This window comes from Colius striatus, chromosome 5 (genome assembly GCF_028858725.1).
Source record: "Colius striatus isolate bColStr4 chromosome 5, bColStr4.1.hap1, whole genome shotgun sequence".
Classification (NCBI taxonomy): domain Eukaryota; kingdom Metazoa; phylum Chordata; class Aves; order Coliiformes; family Coliidae; genus Colius; species Colius striatus.
The window spans coordinates 58733679-58742349 of record NC_084763.1 but is presented as its reverse complement, the minus strand read 5'-3'; the positions used below and the strand labels follow the sequence as shown (position 1 = coordinate 58742349).

The 8671-nt window shown below is 52.3% G+C and overlaps 2 long non-coding RNA genes across 2 annotated transcripts; one reads left to right on the top strand and one right to left on the bottom strand.

Moving 5' to 3' along the window:
• The first annotated feature begins 1012 nt into the window (after positions 1–1012).
• On the top strand, positions 1013–2177 carry LOC133625586 (uncharacterized). The gene is made up of 2 exons (XR_009818841.1): positions 1013–1656; positions 1750–2177. It is a non-coding gene; the product is annotated as an uncharacterized LOC133625586 (long non-coding RNA).
• A 5270-nt stretch (positions 2178–7447) lies between these two features.
• LOC133625587 (uncharacterized) lies at positions 7448–8475 on the bottom strand. The gene is made up of 3 exons (XR_009818842.1): positions 8413–8475; positions 7890–7979; positions 7448–7796 (listed from the first exon to the last, which is right to left on the bottom strand). It is a non-coding gene; the product is annotated as an uncharacterized LOC133625587 (long non-coding RNA).
• Positions 8476–8671: the final 196 nt, after the last annotated feature.

Sequence of the window (8671 nt, the reverse complement as noted above, 5' to 3'; positions counted from 1 at the left end):
CCTGAACATCCAGATGGGGAACACGGACCCCTGAGCAAATCGGGGACTCAAACCCCTCACCCAAACCACACATCACATAACTCCTACAGGTTGGTCCCTTATTGCACAAGCCACCCTTGGCCAGCTGACTGAGCTAAGCTGCTGATTCTCTGCTGTTCTGGGCCAGAATGGAACAGGGGTTTGGGACAATGAGCTGTGTAAGTGTTGAGATTACAAACCCTTTTTCTCTTCCTTGTAAGCAATTCCGGCCAAGGTTGTTGTTGGACCTTTTCTGGCTCACAGGTGCTGGGGCTGAATAGTCCACCTTGTTGCCACTCTCATGTCCATGGTGCCTGACTTCTCCTGCATGTTCTTTGCTTCAGAAAGGAGGCCGAGTTTTGCTCAGTGATGCAAACTTATCCATGTAAGTAAAGCTAACTGTTGGGTCACTGAAATGATGATGCTTTTATAACAAGCCCATCTCCTGGTAGCTTTCCAATACACTCGGGTGTTTTAGAGTCAGTGGCCCCTGCAGAGCCAGATCCTCACTGGTCTTGGCAGATTGAATCCTGTAACAGCTCCTGTGCCAGGGGCCCACACTGAACAGGCTGTGAGCTGGGTGAGTGTTTCCCAACACTGCCATGAGTATGCAGCAGCACTTGTGTGAGGTGCTGTGCCTCGGGATTTCATAAGAATGGGAATTTGCTGTGTTGCTGTCAGAGCTGAGGGGCATGAAGCTGGTGCTGTGGGTGCCCCCGTGCCTGGGGCTGCTGCTGTGTGCTCTCTGCCCCTGCTCCCCTCACTGCTCAGCTGCCGGGGGTCCTGTGCTGGAACAGCTCTGATCTGTGCCTGTGCAGGCTCGGTGATGGGGTTTGGAGGCTGAGTGGGCTGCTCAGGAGAGGCCTCGTGAGGTGAGTATATGAAATTCTTTGTCTGTCTTTGGTGTGAAACATCTGTGAGCACAACAATTGCCACAGGGAATCATTGGCCTGGGCAGCACAGCAACAGAGCTCCTTTAGCAATGTCCCGGGAATGGGGACCACACTCTGCTGCTGATGTTATCAAATGTCAAGCAGAAATGGAGCCCCAGTATGAGCCCTCCACATTCTCTGCAAGCCACATGCAAGTGGGAAAATTAAAGACAACAAATGACCTTGGACACCTAATGAGCTGCCTTCCTCCTTGGTTGGTTCCCTGTTAATTTTACTCATTACATCACTCCTACAGATTGGTCTCTTATTGCACAAGCCACACAGCTTCCTGTCCATTGGGAAATGACTTGGCCAGCTGCCTGATTCACCCTTTTCCTGACCCAGCTGCACTGACCTTCCCACTCTGGGTGTGGAATTATAATTTTTATTATGTTTTACATGATTATATATTTTTAATTTCCCACTCTCTGTGAGTTTTATTTCCACACAGCCACTGTTCTCTGGAGCTGCCCCATTCTGGCTCTTTATTTCTGGTTGTCAGCAGGGTTTAGTGTCAGTGGTGAGACTGCAATTGGTAATTGGTATCAGTGTGGTGTTGCCAAACTGGCCTCACAGCACCACCATTTGTGTCAGATGCTCTGCCTTGGGATTTCAGAGCACCAGAATTTGCTGAGGTCTGACCTGGAGCCGCTGGAGTGTTGAAGGAGTTCAGTTTGGTTTCCTGAGAATTCTGCTGCTGCTGAAGGTGTGTAGCTCGGTTCCAGAGACTGCTGATGTTCCTCAAGGCCTCGGCATCTTTGTCTGGGTGAAGTTTCACAGGGCTGTTAATGTTTCTCAGGGCCTTACGACTCTGTCAGACCAAACACTGTCTAGAAGCAGAGTGCCCAAGGCGAGAGCAGCAGATGTTCAAGGTGTGAGTTATCTGTGCTAGCTGAGTGTCACTAAACCAGTGATGGCAAATCCCTTCAGCACATCAGTAACACACACGAGCCAAGAGCTGCTGGCAAGAGAGGCTCATCTAGAGGACAAGCAATGACCAAGCACCAGAGGAAACCAGGAATTGTAGAACTGCGCTGGGAATGAGGCCTTTGTTGGTGCTGGAAGTTGTGCCGGGTCGTTGCAGCCCCTTTGCTGCACGGCCTGGTTATGCAAAGCTCTCACTGCTGCTGTTCAGCCCCTTTGCTGCCTCTTCATTGGTGAAGCCATCACTGCCTGTGAACCCATCTATTTAATAAAACGTGCCCTTGCTGGGGCTTTGAGGCTCAACCACTGAAACTTAAATTGTTTTTTCTCTACTAACTGAACAACCAGATGGGGAACACAATCCTCTGAGCAAACTGGGGACTTTAACTCCTCACCCAAATCACTAAATGAGGATTTGAGCCCCTCACTAACTTAGGATTTTAACCCTTCACCAAACCCAGACTCTTTTGTTGAGCTACTCACAGTTTCCAGACTTTCTGATCCACCTACTCCCTCTTCTATGTTCATGTGCCCTCTCTTCTGTCTTACATGGAACGTCACATTCAGTCCAACTTTGTCCTGCCTAGAGCAGAGAAGTTGATATTTAAACACCTATTGAATATGTGGACTGAGCTCAAAACCTAGCAAGGGTCAAATAATGTCCATTGCTGCTGGACTTGTGGAGTTTCAGCAGCTCTTGATGATGCTGGAAGTTGTGATGGGCTGTTTCAGCCCCTTTGCTGCACAGCCTGGTTTTGCAAAGCTCTGATTGTTGCTGTTCAGCCTCTTTGCTGCCTCTTTATTATTGAAGCCACCAGTGCCTGTGATTCCATCCGTTTCACAAAACATGCCCTCGGGTTCAGTCCCCGTGGTCTCATGCTCTTGCTGAGGGGCCAGGAGGAGGCTGGTTGTGGGTGTGAGCTGTAGCCAGCCTGGTGCTCACGTCTCCTTTTCCTGCTTGTACCTTTGGAGCTGTTTCCTGCCCTTGGCAGTGTGTGTGTGGAGAAAGAGGGACTTTGACAAGAAGCAATCAGGGTTCCCCAGCTCTTTAGGGACTGCTAAAGCACCTGGGGCAAAGCTGCTATGGTCTGAATCAGTGACCTGTATAGAGGGACAGAGTGTTCCCTGTCACATTAAAAGGGGACAGAGTGGTTTGGCAGAAAATAACCCGCCCTTGTGTTCTAACTCTCCTCACCAAGGTGGGAGGTTTGGTGCTGCTGGGTTTAAATTCCAAGTGGTGCCCAATTTGCCATGACCAGTCCAGGCACATTCACCTCCTGTGAACTGTCAGGGCTCTGGATTCACTGACAGTGGCTGCAGCTTCAGTCCAGTCGTGCTCATGAACCAACACAGCCACACTCCAGGGTCTGGTCGTGTTCAGTGAGAAACTGTGACGACTGGTGACTGAAGCAGTGCAGTTTGACTCATGCAGCAGATACACAGGTTCTTAAGGATTGCCGGGGACAGGGACTGTCTGCAGGGGAAAGCACATGCAAAAATGGATCTATAAACAATACAGCATGCGACGTTGCAAAGTACAGCCTGGCCATAAAATGTTACAGAGTTGTTCTCTACAGAGGTTTCTAAGTTTCCCACAGAAGTACTTAGTTCAAGTCTCACCAGAGGCATCCCAAGGGGGACCTTTATTAGGATTGGTGTAAAATCCTCTCACCTCACATTTAAAGGTGCAGCTCACAAACAATTCAGGGCACAGACTCAAGGAGGAGTGGTGGCAGCTTGGAGGTGGGTGGCCTTTGGGATGGAGATGTGTTTTAGTATTAAAATAACATTAAAATAAGCAAAGTTCACACTAGGACAGCATTTAGTCAAGATTTGACAGGCCATTGGCTCAGAGTACCAAAAGTGCTGCTGATCAGTTCTAGAGGACCATCTTGTTCCCATGTATCATCACAGAGTCTGACCACAGAGCCTCCACTCTGCTCCACACTCCCTGGTATTTGCAGGGAATTGCTGTGTTATGGATTTCTCACATAACAGCAGCAGCTATATCCGCCCCGTGAGCCTTCCTGATTTTATACCTTTCCTTAATTGAGGAACAACACTGATTTTTAATATAAGCTTCAGTATAAGTTGTAATTTCTAGGACACTTAAGTAATAATGCCACATTACCTCAGCAAGTTCTCTGATGGCAGCAAACTGGCAGCAGTGGCTGATGCACCAGAGACTGAGCTGCCATTCAGTGAGAGCTGAGCAGGCTGAGAGTTGGGCAGAGAGAAACCTGCTGAGAGTCAACAACAACAAGGGCACGTGGAGAGGAACACCACCCCTGCCCCAGGCCAGGCTGGGGGTGACCTGCTGGAGCTCCAACACAGGAAATACTACTGGAAGAGGAGGAGAAACTCCTTTGCCAAGGTGCTGCTAGAGCTGAAGGCTCATATACATATTAACATCAACTTTAGATGATATTCTGAACAACCAATGAACAGATCATGACACATATTGATTTCCACACATGTATAACACAGAAAAAGGTTAAAAGCTTTCACACAGACACACTGGCTGTGATAGCAAGAGTGGAGACAGGAGGGGTGTGTGTGCAGGGACTAGCTCTGCAGGTGCCTTTAGTCAGAGCACACACAAATGCTGCAGACTAAACTACTTCTTTTTCCCCTTATGTTTACACTGTACAAACTGAACTGCAGCCATTTCAGCTGCAGCCTGATAAAGGTTCAACACCTCAGTAGACAGTTTGCTTTGCTCTTGCAATATAACAGACTGCTGCAGGAGCTAACGAGGCTTGTCTCCATCTGTGTGCCCACAACACCCTTCCACATCTCATCTGCCCTCCCCCCTGGGCAGGGGACACCACTGCCACTGCTCTGCTCATGGGGCTGCTGCAGCCAGGACGTGGGCATGGCTCAGCCAGCTACTGCCAAGCACAGCACTGAATCCTCAAACCCCTCCTGCTTCTCCTCTGGGAAAAGCTCTCAGCTGACTCACCTGCTGGTAAGAAGGACCCTTCTCGCTCCCGTTGGTTTGCTCAGGGGTCCGTGTTCCCCATCGGGTTGTTCAGGTGAGAGATAAACCACAACCTCTCACAGCTGCGGCCAGGGCACGTTCGATGGACCTGAAGGGACAACAGACTCGAGGCTTCACCAATAAGGAGGCGGCAAAGGGGCTGAAGCACCAATCCGAGCTTGGCAAAACCAGGCTGCGCAGCAAAGGGGCTGCAGCGGCCCGGCACAACTTCCAGCACCAACAAGAGCTGCTGAAGACACTGAGAATATCCCCAGCTTTCATTTAGTACACTAACCTGCCGTTTGCATTTCCTGGAGAGGTGACTCAAAGCGGCTTTTCTGGCCTCAGTTCCCTGAATCCCAAAACCAGTGAGGGGGGAAAGAAATTGAAGCTCCTCGAGTCCCAGCCCTGAGCCAGCACTGCAACGGCCACCACCTACCCTCGTCCCTCACGAGACCCCAGAGCCCCCCCCGTCCCTGAGCTGCTCCCGGGCTCCAGCCTAACGCCGGCGGCAGCCCGAACCCCGGCGGGTTTCAATCAGGTCCGCCTGCCCGTTGCCGCCCCACGCAGCAGCCGCCGCAGGCTTCAACAAGGTCCGACCCCGCCTCCAACCGCCTCCCGACCAGTGCCTCCCCTAGACCCGCCGCAACCGCCCGGCCGAGGCGGCTTCACCCCCGGGCTCCCTCGTTCAGCTCCCGCTCCGCCGCCGCCCCCTCCCCGCCTCCGCCCGGCGCCGCCGCTTCACCCCCGCCACGGCCCGGGGCTCGCACCGGCCCCGGCCCCGGCCCCGCTCCCGCTCCTCGCCCTGCCCTCAGCCGCTCCCACCAGCGGCACGAACCGCTCCCAGCGCCCCGGCTCACACGCGGCCCTGGTGCCTTGCTCTCACTGCTCACCTTCCCCTCACGCCGGGGCTTCGGGACACCTTCTGCCCAGAAGGAACCCCAATCACATTCACAGACCCATTCCTGGCAGCAGCCCCCAGGCAGCACTCAGCCTCCAAACCCTGGCACTGAGCCCTCCTAGGCACAGAACAGAGCTGCTGCAGCACAGGACCCCCGGCAGCGCAGGGACCACCTCGTGGGACGGGATTCACAGCGCATGCATCAATGCAGAAGCCGTTTATTTTAGCACTCAATCACATGATATATGTCAGTCTTTCCTACATACATGATGTATTCTGTTACGATTGGATAGCTCCATCTGTCATGCTCTGTTCACCTGCCTAATAGCAGAATATGATTTGTGAACTTTAACTATGTCAGTATCTTGTAGCAGCAGTTTCTACTACTTTTACCTAATTCCTACTCTGTCTGATTTCTATTCTAAGCTCACACAGTTTCTTTCCCACACACAGCTGCTTTCATATCTACATTCTCATAAGCAACTCATCCTTGACTATTCTTCAGGCCCACTGTCAACTGTCTGATATGGCTAAAGTCTGAGGCCTGTGTCTGAGCCTAATGCAGCTTATGGTCTCATATAACCAAAGTCTGGGTGGGCCACATGTCCATTTTCCTTCAGCTACATTGCTACACGGCAGCTGAGCAGTGAGGGGAGCAGGGGCAGAGAGCACACAGCAGCAGCCCCAGGCACGGGGGCACCCACAGCACCAGCTTCATGCCCCTCAGCTCTGACAGCAACACAGCAAATCCCCATTCTTATGAAATCCCGAGGCACAGCACCTCACACAAGTGCTGCTGCATACTCATGGCAGTGTTGGGAAACACTCACCCAGCTCACAGCCTGTTCAGTGTGGGCCCCTGACACAGGAGCTGTTACAGGATTCAATCTGCCAAGACCAGTGAGGATCTGGCTCTGCAGGGGCCACTGGCTCTAAAACACCCGAGTGTATTGGAAAGCTACCAGGAGATGGGCTTGTTATAAAAGCATCATCATTTCAGTGACCCAACAGTTAGCTTTACTTACATGGATAAGTTTGCATCACTGAGCAAAACTCGGCCTCCTTTCTGAAGCAAAGAACATGCAGGAGAAGTCAGGCACCACGGACATGAGAGTGACAACAAGGTGGACTATTCAGCCCCAGCACCTGTGAGCCAGAAAAGGTCCAACAACAACCTTGGCCGGAATTGCTTACAAGGAAGAGAAAAAGGGTTTGTAATCTCAACACTTACACAGCTCATTGTCCCAAACCCCTGTTCCATTCTGGCCCAGAACAGCAGAGAATCAGCAGCTTGGCACAGTCAGCTGGCCAAGGGTGGCTTGTGCAATAAGGGACCAACCTGTAGGAGTTATGTGATGTGTGGTTTGGGTGAGGGGTTTGAGTCCCCGATTTGCTCAGGGGTCCGTGTTCCCCATCTGGATGTTCAGGTAAGAGATAAACCACAACACCTCACAGCTGCGGCAAGGGCACGTTCAATGGACCTGAAGGGACAACAGACTCGTGGCTTCACCAATGAAGAGGCAGCAAAGGGGCCGAACAGCAACAATCTGAGCTTGACAAAACCAGGCTGTGCAGCAAAGGGGCTGCAACGACACAGCACAACTTCCAGCACCAACAATGGCCTCAGTCCCAGCCCAGCTGGGATGAAGCAGCAATTCTTTAATGCAGCCCTGGCTGCTCAGGGTCCTTCTGCCAAAGGAGCGTGCCACAGGCCAAAGTGCACCCACTGTGTACACTGAAACATGAACATTCCACACCTTCCATGGGCTCATTTCCCATAAACACACTGATTCCAGGAAACAATGACCCAGTTCTACAATTCCTGGTTTCCTCTGGTGCTTGGTCATTGCTTGTCCTCTAGATGAGCTTCTCTTGCCAGCAGCTCTTGGCTCGTGTGTGTTACTGATGTGCTGAAGGGATTTGCCATCACTGGTTTGGTGACACTCAGCTAGCACAGATAACTCACACCTTGAACATCTGCTGCTCTCGCCTTGGGCACTCTGCTTCTAGACAGTGTTTGGTCTGACAGAGTCGTAAGGCCCTGAGAAACATTAACAGCCCTGAGAAACTTCACCCAGACAAAGATGCCGAGGCCTTGAGGAACATCAGCAGTCTCTGGAACCGAGCTACACACCTTCAGCAGCAGCAGCATTCTCAGGAAACCAAACTGAACTCCTTCAACACTCCAGCGGCTCCAGGTCAGACCTCAGCAAATTCTGGTGCTCTGAAATCCCAAGGCAGAGCATCTGACACAAATGGTGGTGCTGTGAGGCCAGTTTGGCAACACCACACTGAGATACCAATTGCAGTCTCACCACTGACACTAAACCCTGCTGACAACCAGAAATAAAGAGCCAGAATGGGGCAGCTCCAGAGAACAGTGGCTGTGTGGAAATAAAACTCACGGCAGCATTACCCCCGGAGTGGAAGGGAACATGGACCTTAGGAGCCAGAGTCCCTGTCATGACAATAACTGACAGACTACAGCATAAAACCAGCCCTGACTGCCAAAGGGAACTTGCATTCCAGAAGCTGTTTCTGACTGTACTAACGGCAGGTGCTGTTGCTGTGCTGCCCTGGGCAATGATTCCCTGTGGCCATTGTTGTGCTCACAGATGTTTCACATCAAAGTCGGACAAAGAATTGAATGTACTCACCTCACGGGGCCTCCCCAGAGCCCCTCCCCCGTCCCTGAGCTGCTCCCGGGCTCCATCCTAACGCCGGCGGCAGCCCGAACCCCGGCGGGTTTCAATCAGGTCCGCCTGCCCGTTGCCGCCCCACGCAGCAGCCGCCGCAGGCTTCAACAAGGTCCGACCCCGCCTCCAACCGCCCCTTCCCCCACCAGCGCCGCCCCCAGACCCGCCGCAACCGCCCGGCCGAGGCGGCTTCACCCCCGGGCTCCCTCGTTCAGCTCCC